The sequence below is a fragment of the Tripterygium wilfordii genome, chromosome 7 (assembly GCF_013401445.1).
Source record: "Tripterygium wilfordii isolate XIE 37 chromosome 7, ASM1340144v1, whole genome shotgun sequence".
NCBI classification, from domain to species: Eukaryota; Viridiplantae; Streptophyta; class Magnoliopsida; order Celastrales; family Celastraceae; genus Tripterygium; species Tripterygium wilfordii.
This window is the reverse complement of record NC_052238.1, coordinates 10,260,469-10,274,998: the sequence shown is the minus strand read 5'-3', so window position 1 is coordinate 10,274,998 and position 14,530 is coordinate 10,260,469.

The window sequence follows — 14,530 nt, the reverse complement described above, 5'->3', positions numbered from 1 at the left end:
AACACTAAATAGAGTATAACGGTCAACTTTGATGCTTTACGAATGCTCAATTCTGTCCATAGACAAACTTTTCAACTTTTGTGCAATTTGAAACATCACTTGGTCTACTGGTATCTTTACCTAACGAAACGTTGTACGAAAGCTAAACTAGCAAGGCAGACTGCTAAGAACACTAAATAGAGTACAACGGTCCACTTTGATGATTTGGGAACGCTCAATTTTGTCTATAGATGAGCTTTTAAGGTTTTCTGCAATTTCAAGCATAACTTGGTCTATTGGCATCTTTACCCAATGAAACATTGTACGAAAGCTAAACTAGCAAGTTAGACTTCTAACAACACTAAATAGAGTACAACGGTCCACTTTGATGCTTTAGGAACGCTCAATTCTGTCCATAGACAAACTTTTCAAGTTTTGTGCAATTTGAAACATAACTTGTTCTACTGGTATCTTTACCTAACGAAACGTTGTACGAAAGCTAAACTAGCAAGTTAGACTGCTAAGAACACTAAATAGAGTACAACGGTCCACTTTGATGCTTTATGAATGCTCAATTCTGTCCATAGACGAGCTTTTCAAGTTTTGTGTATTTTCAACCATAACTTGTTCTATTGGCATCTTTACGAACGAAACGTTGTAGAAAAGCCAAACTAGCAATTTAGACTGGTAAGAACACTAAATAGAGTACAACGGTCCACTTTGATGCTTTGGGAATGCTCATTTCTGTCCATAGACGAGCTTTTAAGGTTTTGTGCAATTTGAAACATAACTTGGTCTATCGGCATCTTTACCGAACGAAACGTTGTACGAAAGCTAAACTAGCAAGTTAGACTTCTAAGAACACTACATAGAGTACAACGGCTCACTTTGATGCTTTAGGAATGCCCAATTCTGTCCATAGACAAACTTTTCAAGTTTTGTGCAATTTGAAACATAACTTGGTCTACTGGTATCTTCACCTAACGAAACGTTGTACGAAAGCTAAACTAGCATGTTAGACTGCTAAGAACACTAAATAGAGTACAACGATCCACTTTGATGCTTTACGAATGCTCAATTCTGTCCATAGACGAGCTTTTCAAGTTTTGTGCATTTTCAACCATAACTTGTTCTATTGGCATCTTTATCGAACGAAACGTTGTACAAAAGCCAAACTAGCAAGTTAGACTGGTAATAACACTAAATAGAGTACAACGGTCCACTTTGATGCTTTGAGAATGCTCATTTCTGTCCATAGATGAGCTTTTAAGGTTTTGTGCAATTTGAAACATAACTTGGTCTATCGGCATCTTTACCGAATGAAACGTTGTACGAAAGCTAAACTAGCAAGTTAGACTTGTAAGAACACTACATAGAGTACAATGGCCCACTTTGATGCTTTAGGAAGGCCCAATTCTGTCCATAGACAAACTTTTCAAGTTTTGTGCAATTTGAAACATAACTTGGTCTACTGGTATCTTTACCTAACGAAACGTTGTGCGAAAGCTAAACTAGCAAGTTAGACAGCTAAGAATACTAAATAGAGTACAACGGTCCATTTGATGCTTTAGGAATGCTCAATTCTGTCCATGGACCAACTTTTCAAGTTTTGTACAATTTGAAACGTAACTTGGTCTATTGGTATCTTTGCCTAATGAAACGTTGAACGAAAGCTGAACTCGCAAGTTAAACTGCTAAGAACACTAAATAGAGTGCAACGGTCCACTTTGATGCTTTGGGAACGCTCAATTCTGTCCATAGACTAGCTTTTAAGGTTTTGTGCAATTTCAAGCATAACTTAGTCTATTGGCAAATTTAGCTAATGAAACGTTGTACGAAAGCTGAATTAGCAAGTTAGACTGCTAAGAACACTAAATAGAGTATAACGGTCAACTTTGATGCTTTACGAATGCTCAATTCTGTCCATAGACAAACTTTTCAACTTTTGTGCAATTTGAAACATCACTTGGTCTACTGGTATCTTTACCTAACGAAACGTTGTACGAAAGCTAAACTAGCAAGGCAGACTGCTAAGAACACTAAATAGAGTACAACGGTCCACTTTGATGATTTGGGAACGCTCAATTTTGTCTATAGATGAGCTTTTAAGGTTTTCTGCAATTTCAAGCATAACTTGGTCTATTGGCATCTTTACCCAATGAAACATTGTACGAAAGCTAAACTAGCAAGTTAGACTTCTAACAACACTAAATAGAGTACAACGGTCCACTTTGATGCTTTAGGAACGCTCAATTCTGTCCATAGACAAACTTTTCAAGTTTTGTGCAATTTGAAACATAACTTGTTCTACTGGTATCTTTACCTAACGAAACGTTGTACGAAAGCTAAACTAGCAAGTTAGACTGCTAAGAACACTAAATAGAGTACAACGGTCCACTTTGATGCTTTATGAATGCTCAATTCTGTCCATAGACGAGCTTTTCAAGTTTTGTGTATTTTCAACCATAACTTGTTCTATTGGCATCTTTACGAACGAAACGTTGTAGAAAAGCCAAACTAGCAATTTAGACTGGTAAGAACACTAAATAGAGTACAACGGTCCACTTTGATGCTTTGGGAATGCTCATTTCTGTCCATAGACGAGCTTTTAAGGTTTTGTGCAATTTGAAACATAACTTGGTCTATCGGCATCTTTACCGAACGAAACGTTGTACGAAAGCTAAACTAGCAAGTTAGACTTCTAAGAACACTACATAGAGTACAACGGCTCACTTTGATGCTTTAGGAATGCCCAATTCTGTCCATAGACAAACTTTTCAAGTTTTGTGCAATTTGAAACATAACTTGGTCTACTGGTATCTTCACCTAACGAAACGTTGTACGAAAGCTAAACTAGCATGTTAGACTGCTAAGAACACTAAATAGAGTACAACGATCCACTTTGATGCTTTACGAATGCTCAATTCTGTCCATAGACGAGCTTTTCAAGTTTTGTGCATTTTCAACCATAACTTGTTCTATTGGCATCTTTATCGAACGAAACGTTGTACAAAAGCCAAACTAGCAAGTTAGACTGGTAATAACACTAAATAGAGTACAACGGTCCACTTTGATGCTTTGAGAATGCTCATTTCTGTCCATAGATGAGCTTTTAAGGTTTTGTGCAATTTGAAACATAACTTGGTCTATCGGCATCTTTACCGAATGAAACGTTGTACGAAAGCTAAACTAGCAAGTTAGACTTGTAAGAACACTACATAGAGTACAATGGCCCACTTTGATGCTTTAGGAAGGCCCAATTCTGTCCATAGACAAACTTTTCAAGTTTTGTGCAATTTGAAACATAACTTGGTCTACTGGTATCTTTACCTAACGAAACGTTGTGCGAAAGCTAAACTAGCAAGTTAGACAGCTAAGAATACTAAATAGAGTACAACGGTCCATTTGATGCTTTAGGAATGCTCAATTCTGTCCATGGACCAACTTTTCAAGTTTTGTACAATTTGAAACGTAACTTGGTCTATTGGTATCTTTGCCTAATGAAACGTTGAACGAAAGCTGAACTCGCAAGTTAAACTGCTAAGAACACTAAATAGAGTGCAACGGTCCACTTTGATGCTTTGGGAACGCTCAATTCTGTCCATAGACTAGCTTTTAAGGTTTTGTGCAATTTCAAGCATAACTTAGTCTATTGGCAAATTTAGCTAATGAAACGTTGTACGAAAGCTGAATTAGCAAGTTAGACATCTAAGAACACTAAATAGAGTGCAACGGTGCACTTTGATGCATTACGAATGCTCAATTCTGTCCATAGACGAGCTTTTCAAGTTTTGTGCATTTTCAAAAATAACTTCTTTTATTGGCATCTTTATCGAACGAAACATTGTACAAAAGCTAAACTAGCAAGTTAGCTTGCTTAGAACACTAAATAGAGTACAACGGTCCACTTTGATGCTTTGGGAATGCTCAATTCTGTCCATAGACAAACTTTTCAAGTTTTGTGCAATTTGAAACATAACTTGGTCTGTTGGTATCTTTACCGAACGAACCGTTGTACGAAAGCTAAACTAGCAAGGCAGACTGCTAAGAACACTAAATAGAGTACAACGGTCCACTTTGATGATTTGGGAACGCTCAATTCTGTCCATAGATGAGCTTTTAATGTTTTCTGCAATTTCAAGCATAACTTGGTCTATTGGCATCTTTACCCAAAGAAACATTGTACGAAAGCTAAACTAGCAAGTTAGACTTCTAAGAGCACTAAATAGAGTACAACGGTCCACTTTGATGCTTTAGGAATGCTCAATTCTGTCCATAGACAAACTTTTCAAGTTTTGTGCAATTTGAAACATAACTTGGTCTACTGGTATCTTTACCTAACGAAACGTTGTACGAAAGCTAAACTAGCAAGTTAGACTGCTAAGAACACTAAATAGAGTACAACGGTCCACTTTGATGCTTTACGAATGCTCAATTCTGTCCATAGACGAGCTTTTCAAGTTTTGTGTATTTTCAACCATAACTTGTTCTATTGGCATCTTTACGAACGAAACGTTGTAGAAAAGCCAAACTAGCAATTTAGACTGGTAAGAACACTAAATAGAGTACAACGGTCCACTTTGATGCTTTGGGAATGCTCATTTCTGTCCATAGACGAGCTTTTTAGGTTTTGTGCAATTTGAAACATAACTTGGTCTATCGGCATCTTTACCGAACGAAACGTTGTACGAAAGCTAAACTAGCAAGTTAGACTTCTAAGAACACTACATAGAGTACAACGGCCCACTTTGATGCTTTAGGAATGCCCAATTCTGTCCATAGACAAACTTTTCAAGTTTTGTGCAATTTGAAACATAACTTGGTCTATTGGTATCTTCACCTAACGAAACGTTGTACGAAAGCTAAACTAGCATGTTAGACTGCTAAGAACACTAAATAGAGTACAACGGTCCACTTTGATGCTTTACGAATGCTCAATTCTGTCCATATACGAGCTTTCCAAGTTTTGTGCATTTTCAACCATAACTTGTTCTATTGGCATCTTTATCGAACGAAACGTTGTACAAAAGCCAAACTAGCAAGTTAGACTGGTAATAACACTAAATAGAGTACAACAGTCCACTTTGATGCTTTGAGAATGCTCATTTCTGTCCATAGATGAGCTTTTAAGGTTTTGTGCAATTTGAAACATAACTTGGTCTATCGGCATCTTTACCGAACGAAACGTTATACGAAAGCTAAACTAGCAAGTTAGACTTCTAAGAACACTACATAGAGTACAACGGCCCACTTTGATGCCTTAGGAATGCCCAATTCTGTCCATAGACAAACTTTTCAAGTTTTGTGCAATTTGAAACATAACTTGGTCTACTGGTATCTTTACCTAACGAAACGTTGTGCGAAAGCTAAACTAGCAAGTTAGACTGTTAAGAATACTAAATAGAGTACAACGGTCCATTTGATGCTTTACGAATGCTCAATTCTGTCCATGGACCAACTTTTCAAGTTTTGTACAATTTGAAACGTAACTTGGTCTATTGGTATCTTTGCCTAATGAAACGTTGAACGAAAGCTGAACTCGCAAGTTAAACTGCTAAGAACACTAAATAGAGTGCAACGGTCCACTTTGATGCTTTGGGAACGCTCAATTCTGTCCATAGACTAGCTTTTAAGGTTTTGTGCAATTTCAAGCATAACTTAGTCTATTGGCAACTTTAGCTAATGAAACGTTGTACGAAAGCTGAATTAGCAAGTTAGACATCTAAGAACACTAAATAGAGTGCAACGGTGCACTTTGATGCTTTACGAATGCTCAATTCTGTCCATAGACGAGCTTTTCAAGTTTTGTGCATTTTCAAAAGTAACTTCTTTTATTGGCATCTTTATCGAACGAAACATTGTACAAAAGCTAAACTAGCAAGTTAGCTTGCTTAGAACACTAAATAGAGTACAACGGTCCACTTTGATGCTTTGGGAATGCTCAATTCTGTCCATAGACAAACTTTTCAAGTTTTGTGCAATTTGAAACATAACTTGGTCTGTTGGTATCTTTACCGAACGAACCGTTGTACGAAAGCTAAACTAGCAAGGCAGACTGCTAAGAACACTAAATAGAGTACAACGGTCCACTTTGATGATTTGGGAACGCTCAATTCTGTCCATAGATGAGCTTTTAATGTTTTCTGCAATTTCAAGCATAACTTGGTCTATTGGCATCTTTACCCAAAGAAACATTGTACGAAAGCTAAACTAGCAAGTTAGACTTCTAAGAGCACTAAATAGAGTACAACGGTCCACTTTGATGCTTTAGGAATGCTCAATTCTGTCCATAGACAAACTTTTCAAGTTTTGTGCAATTTGAAACATAACTTGGTCTACTGGTATCTTTACCTAACGAAACGTTGTACGAAAGCTAAACTAGCAAGTTAGACTGCTAAGAACACTAAAAAGAGTACAACGGTCCACTTTGATGCTTTACGAATGCTCAATTCTGTCCATAGATGAGCTTTTCAAGTTTTGTGCATTTTCGACCATAACTTGTTCTATTGGCATCTTTGTCGAAAGAAACGTTGTAGAAAAGAAAAACTAGCAAGTTAGACTGGTAAGAACACTAAATAGAGTACAACGGTCCACTTTGATGCTTTGGGAATGCTCATTTCTATCCATAGATGAGCTTTTAAGGTTTCGTGCAATTGGAAACATAACTTGGTCTATCGGCATCTTTACCGAACGAAACGTTGTACGAAAGCTAAACTAGCAAGTTAGACTTCTAAGAACACTACATAGAGTACAACGGCCCACTTTGATGCTTTAGGAATGCCCAATTCTGTCCATAGACAAACTGTTCAAGTTTTGTGCAATTTGAAACATAACTTGGTCTACTGGTATCTTTACCTAACGAAACGTTGTACGAAAGCTAAACTAGCATGTTAGACTGCTAAGAACACTAAATAGAGTACAACGGTCCACTTTGATGCTTTACGAATGCTCAATTCTGTCCACAGACGAGCTTTTCAAGTTTTGTGCATTTTCAACCATAACTTGTTCTATTGGCATCTTTATCGAACGAAACGTTGTACAAAAGCCAAACTTGCAAGTTAGACTGGTAATAACACTAAATAGAGTACAACGGTCAACTTTGATGCTTTAGGAATGCTCATTTCTGTCCATAGATGAGCTTTTAAGGTTTTGTGCAATTTGAAACATAACTTGGTCTATCGGCATCTTTACTGAACGAAACGTTGTACGAAAGCTAAACTAGCAAGTTAGACTTCTAAGAAAACTACATAGAGTACAACGGCCCATTTTGATGCTTTAGGAATGTCCAATTCTGTCCATAGACACACTGTTCAAGTTTTGTGCAATTTGAAACATAACTTGGTCTATCGGCATCTTTACTGAACGAAACGTTGTACGAAAGCTAAACTAGCAAGTTAGACTTCTAAGAACACTACATAGAGTACAACGGCCCACTTTGATGCTTTAGGAATGCCCAATTCTGTCCATAGACAAACTTTTCAAGTTTTGTGCAATTTGAAACATAACTTGCTCTACTAGTATCTTTACCTAACGAAACGTTGTACGAAAGCTAAACTAGCATGTTAGACTGCTAAGAACACTAAATAGAGTACAACGGTCCACTTTGATGCTTTGGGAATGCTCATTTCTATCCATAGATGAGCTTTTAAGGTTTTGTGCAATTTGAAACATAACTTGGTCTATCGGCATCTTTACCGAACGAAACGTTGTACGAAAGCTAAACTAGCAAGTTAGACTTCTAAGAACACTACATAGAGTACAACGGCCCACTTTGATGCTTTAGGAATGCCCAATTCTGTCCATAGACAAACTTTTCAAGTTTTGTGCAATTTGAAACATAACTTGGTCTACTAGTATCTTTACCTAACGAAACGTTGTACGAAAGCTAAACTAGCAAGTTAGACTGCTAAGAACACTAAATAGAGTACAACGGTCCACTTTGATGCTTTGGGAATGCTCATTTCTATCCATAGATGAGCTTTTAAGGTTTTGTGCATTTTCGACCATAACGTGTTCTATTGGCATCTTTATCGAAAGAAACGTTGTAGAAAAGCAAAACTAGCAAGTTAGACTCGTAAGAACACTAAATAGAGTACAACAGTCCACTTTGATGCTTTGGGAATGCTCATTTCTATCCATAGATGAGCTTTTAAGGTTTTGTGCAATTTAAAACATAACTTGGTCTATCGGCATCTTTACCGAACGAAACGTTGTACGAAAGCTAAACTAGCAAGTTAGACTTCTAAGAACACTACATAGAGTACAACGGCCCACTTTGATGCTTTAGGAATGCCCAATTCTGTCCATAGACACACTGTTCAAGTTTTGTGCAATTTGAAACATAACTTGGTCTACTGGTATCTTTCCCTAACGAAACGTTGTACGAAAGCTAAACTAGCATGTTAGACTGCTAAGAACACTAAATAGAGTACAACGGTCCACTTTGATGCTTTGGGAATGCTCATTTCTATCCATAGATGAGCTTTTAAGGTTTTGTGCAATTTGAAACATAACTTGGTCTATCGGCATCTTTACCGAACGAAACGTTGTACGAAAGCTAAACTCGCAAGTTAGACTTCTAAGAACACTACATAGAGTACAACGGCCCACTTTGATGCTTTAGGAATGCCCAATTCTGTCCATAGACAAACTTTTCAAGTTTTGTGCAATTTGAAACATAACTTGGTCTACTAGTATCTTTACCTAACGAAACGTTGTACGAAAGCTAAACTAGCATGTTAGACTGCTAAAAACACTAAATAGAGTACAACGGTCCACTTTGATGCTTTGGGAATGCTCATTTCTATCCATAGATGAGCTTTTAAGGTTTTGTGCAATTTGAAACATAACTTGGTCTATCGGCATCTTTACCGAACGAAACGTTGTACGAAAGCTAAACTAGCAAGTTAGACTTCTAAGAACACTACATAGAGTACAACGGCCCACTTTGATGCTTTAGGAATGCCCAATTCTGTCCATAGACACACTGTTCAAGTTTTGTGCAATTTGAAACATAACTTGGTCTACTGGTATCTTTACCTAACGAAACGTTGTACGAAAGCTAAACTAGCATGTTAGACTGCTAAGAACACTAAATAGAGTACAATGGTCCACTTTGATGCTTTGGGAATGCTCATTTCTATCCATAGATGAGCTTTTAAGGTTTTGTGCAATTTGAAACATAACTTGGTCTATCGGCATCTTTACCGAACGAAACGTTGTACGAAAGCTAAACTAGCAAGTTACACTTCTAAGAACACTACATAGAGTACAACGGCCCACTTTGATGCTTTAGGAATGTCCAATTCTGTCCATAGACACACTGTTCAAGTTTTGTGCAATTTGAAACATAACTTGGTCTATCGGCATCTTTACTGAACGAAACGTTGTACGAAAGCTAAACTAGCAAGTTAGACTTCTAAGAACACTACATAGAGTACAACGGCCCACTTTGATGCTTTAGGAATGCCCAATTCTGTCCATAGACAAACTTTTCAAGTTTTGTGCAATTTGAAACATAACTTGGTCTACTAGTATCTTTACCTAACGAAACGTTGTACGAAAGCTAAACTAGCATGTTAGACTGCTAAGAACACTAAATAGAGTACAACGGTCCACTTTGATGCTTTGGGAATGCTCATTTCTATCCATAGATGAGCTTTTAAGGTTTTGTGCATTTTCGACCATAACGTGTTCTATTGGCATCTTTATCGAAAGAAACGTTGTAGAAAAGCAAAACTAGCAAGTTAGACTGGTAAGAACACTAAATAGAGTACAACGGTCCACTTTGATGCTTTGGGAATGCTCATTTCTATCCATAGATGAGCTTTTAAGGTTTTGTGCAATTTAAAACATAACTTGGTCTATCGGCATCTTTACCGAACGAAACGTTGTACGAAAGCTAAACTAGCAAGTTAGACTTCTAAGAACACTACATAGAGTACAACGGCCCACTTTGATGCTTTAGGAATGCCCAATTCTGTCCATAGACACACTGTTCAAGTTTGGTGCAACTTGAAACATAACTTGGTCTACTGGTATCTTTCCCTAACGAAACGTTGTACGAAAGCTAAACTAGCATGTTAGACTGCTAAGAACACTAAATAGAGTACAACGGTCCACTTTGATGCTTTGGGAATGCTCATTTCTATCCATAGATGAGCTTTTAAGGTTTTGTGCAATTTGAAACATAACTTGGTCTATCGGCATCTTTACCGAACGAAACGTTGTACGAAAGCTAAACTCGCAAGTTAGACTTCTAAGAACACTACATAGAGTACAACGGCCCACTTTGATGCTTTAGGAATGCCCAATTCTGTCCATAGACAAACTTTTCAAGTTTTGTGCAATTTGAAACATAACTTGGTCTACTAGTATCTTTACCTAACGAAACGTTGTACGAAAGCTAAACTAGCATGTTAGACTGCTAAGAACACTAAATAGAGTACAACGGTCCACTTTGATGCTTTGGGAATGCTCATTTCTATCCATAGATGAGCTTTTAAGGTTTTGTGCAATTTGAAACATAACTTGGTCTATCGGCATCTTTACCGAACGAAACGTTGTACGAAAGCTAAACTAGCAAGTTAGACTTCTAAGAACACTACATAGAGTACAACGGCCCACTTTGATGCTTTAGGAATGCCCAATTCTGTCCATAGACACACTGTTCAAGTTTTGTGCAATTTGAAACATAACTTGGTCTACTTGTATCTTTACCTAACGAAACGTTGTACGAAAGCTAAACTAGCATGTTAGACTGCTAAGAACACTAAATAGAGTACAATGGTCCACTTTGATGCTTTGGGAATGCTCATTTCTATCCATAGATGAGCTTTTAAGGTTTTGTGCAATTTGAAACATAACTTGGTCTATCGGCATCTTTACCGAACGAAACGTTGTACGAAAGCTAAACTAGCAAGTTACACTTCTAAGAACACTACATAGAGTACAACGGCCCACTTTGATGCTTTAGGAATGTCCAATTCTGTCCATAGACACACTGTTCAAGTTTTGTGCAATTTGAAACATAACTTGGTCTATCGGCATCTTTACTGAACGAAACGTTGTACGAAAGCTAAACTAGCAAGTTAGACTTCTAAGAACACTACATAGAGTACAACGGCCCACTTTGATGCTTTAGGAATGCCCAATTCTGTCCATAGACAAACTTTTCAAGTTTTGTGCAATTTGAAACATAACTTGGTCTACTAGTATCTTTACCTAACGAAACGTTGTACGAAAGCTAAACTAGCATGTTAGACTGCTAAGAACACTAAATAGAGTACAACGGTCCACTTTGATGCTTTGGGAATGCTCATTTCTATCCATAGATGAGCTTTTAAGGTTTTGTGCATTTTCGACCATAACGTGTTCTATTGGCATCTTTATCGAAAGAAACGTTGTAGAAAAGCAAAACTAGCAAGTTAGACTGGTAAGAACACTAAATAGAGTACAACGGTCCACTTTGATGCTTTGGGAATGCTCATTTCTATCCATAGATGAGCTTTTAAGGTTTTGTGCAATTTAAAACATAACTTGGTCTATCGGCATCTTTACCGAACGAAACGTTGTACGAAAGCTAAACTAGCAAGTTAGACTTCTAAGAACACTACATAGAGTACAACGGCCCACTTTGATGCTTTAGGAATGCCCAATTCTGTCCATAGACACACTGTTCAAGTTTTGTGCAATTTGAAACATAACTTGGTCTACTGGTATCTTTCCCTAACGAAACGTTGTACGAAAGCTAAACTAGCATGTTAGACTGCTAAGAACACTAAATAGAGTACAACGGTCCACTTTGATGCTTTGGGAATGCTCATTTCTATCCATAGATGAGCTTTTAAGGTTTTGTGCAATTTGAAACATAACTTGGTCTATCGGCATCTTTACCGAACGAAACGTTGTACAAAAGCTAAACTCGCAAGTTAGACTTCTAAGAACACTACATAGAGTACAACGGCCCACTTTGATGCTTTAGGAATGCCCAATTCTGTCCATAGACAAACTTTTCAAGTTTTGTGCAATTTGAAACATAACTTGGTCTACTAGTATCTTTACCTAACGAAACGTTGTACGAAAGCTAAACTAGCATGTTAGACTGCTAAGAACACTAAATAGAGTACAACGGTCCACTTTGATGCTTTGGGAATGCTCATTTCTATCCATAGATGAGCTTTTAAGGTTTTGTGCAATTTGAAACATAACTTGGTCTATCGGCATCTTTACCGAACGAAACGTTGTACGAAAGCTAAACTAGCAAGTTAGACTTCTAAGAACACTACATAGAGTACAACGGCCCACTTTGATGCTTTAGGAATGCCCAATTCTGTCCATAGACAAACTTTTCAAGTTTTGTGCAATTTGAAACATAACTTGGTCCACTAGTATCTTTACCTAACGAAACGTTGTACGAAAGCTAAACTAGCATGTTAGACTGCTAAGAACACTAAATAGAGTACAACGGTCCACTTTGATGCTTTGGGAATGCTCATTTCTATCCATAGATGAGCTTTTAAGGTTTTGTGCAATTTGAAACATAACTTGGTCTATCGGCATCTTTGCCGAACGAAACGTTGTACGAAAGCTAAACTAGCAAGTTAGACTTCTAAGAACACTACATAGAGTACAACGGCCCACTTTGATGCTTTAGGAATGCCCAATTCTGTCCATAGACAAACTTTTCAAGTTTTGCGCAATTTGAAACATAACATGGTCTACTGGTATCTTTACCTAACGAAACGTTGTACGAAAGCTAAACTAGCAAGTTAGACAGCTAAGAATACTAAATAGAGTACAACGGTCCACTTTGATGCTTTAGGAATGCTCAATTCTCTCCATGGACAAACTTTTCAAGTTGTGTACAATTTGAAACGTAACTTGGTCTATTGGTATCTTTGCATAATGAAACGTTGTACGAAAGCAAAACTAGCAAGTTAGACTTCTAAGAACACTAGATAGAGTATAACGGTCAACTTTGATGCTTTACGAATGCTCAATTCTGTCCATAGACAAACTTTTCAACTTTTGTGCAATTTGAAACATCACTCAGTCTACTGGTATCTTTACCTAACGAAACGATGTTCGAAAGCTAAACTAGCAAGGCAGACTGCTAAGAACACTAAATAGAGTACAATGGTCCACTTTGATGATTTGGGAACGCTCAATTCTGTCCATAGATGAGCTTTTAAGGTTTTCTGCAATTTCCAGCATAACTTGGTCTATTGGCATCTTTACCCAACGAAACATTGTACGAAAGCTAAACTAGCAAGTTAGACTTCGAATAACACTAAATAGAGTACAACGGTCCACTTTGATGCTTTAGGAATGCTCAATTCTGTCCATAGACAATCTTTTCAAGTTTTGTGCAATTTGAAACATAACTTGTTCTACTGGTATCTTTACCTAACGAAACGTTGTACGAAAGCTAAACTAGCATGTTAGACTGCTAAGAACACTAAATAGAGTACAACGGTCCACTTTGATGCGTTACGAATGCTCAATTCTGTCCATAGACGAGCTTTTCAAGTTTTGTGCATTTTCAACCATAACTTGTTCTATTGGCATCTTTATCGAATGAAACGTTGTACAAAAGCCAAACTTGCAAGTTAGACTGGTAATAACACTAAATAGAGTACAACGGTCAACTTTGATGCTTTGGGAATGCTCATTTCTGTCCAGAGATGAGCTTTTAAGGTTTTGTGCAATTTCAAACATAACTTGGTCTATCGGCATCTTTACCGAACGAAACGTTGTACGAAAGCTAAACTAGCAAGTTAGACTTCTAAGAACACTACATAGAGTACAACGGCCCACTTTGATGCTTTAGGAATGCCCAATTCTTTCCATAGATAAACTTTTCAAGTTTTGTGCAATTTGAAACATAACTTGGTCTACTGGTATCTTTACCTAACGAAACGTTGTACGAAAGCTAAACTAGCAAGTTAGACTGCTAAGAACACTAAATAGAGTACAACGGTCCACTTTGATGCTTTACGAATGCTCATTTCTGTCCATAGACGAGCTTTTCAAGTTTTGTGCATTTTCAACCATAACTTGTTCTATTGGCATCTTTATCGAATGAAACGTTGTAGAAAAGCCAAACTAGCAAGTTAGACTGGCAAGAACATTAAATAGAGTACAACGGTCCACTTTCATGCGTTGGGAATGCTCATTTCTATCCATAGATGAGCTTTTAAGGTTTTGTGCAATTTGAAACATAACTTGGTCTATCGGCATCTTTACCGAACGAAACGTTGTACGAAAGCTAAACTAGCAAGTTAGACTTCTAAGAACACTACATAGAGTACAACGGCCCACTTTGATGCTTTAGGAATGCCCAATTCTGTCCATAGACAAACTTTTCAAGTTTTGTGCAATTTGAAACATAACTTGGTCTATAGGTATCTTTACCTAACGAAACGTTGTACGAAAGCAAAACTAGCATGTTAGACTGCTAAGAACACTAAATAGAGTACAACGATCCACTTTGATGCTTTACGAATGCTCAATTCTGTCCATAGACGAGCTTTTCAAGTTTTGTGCATTT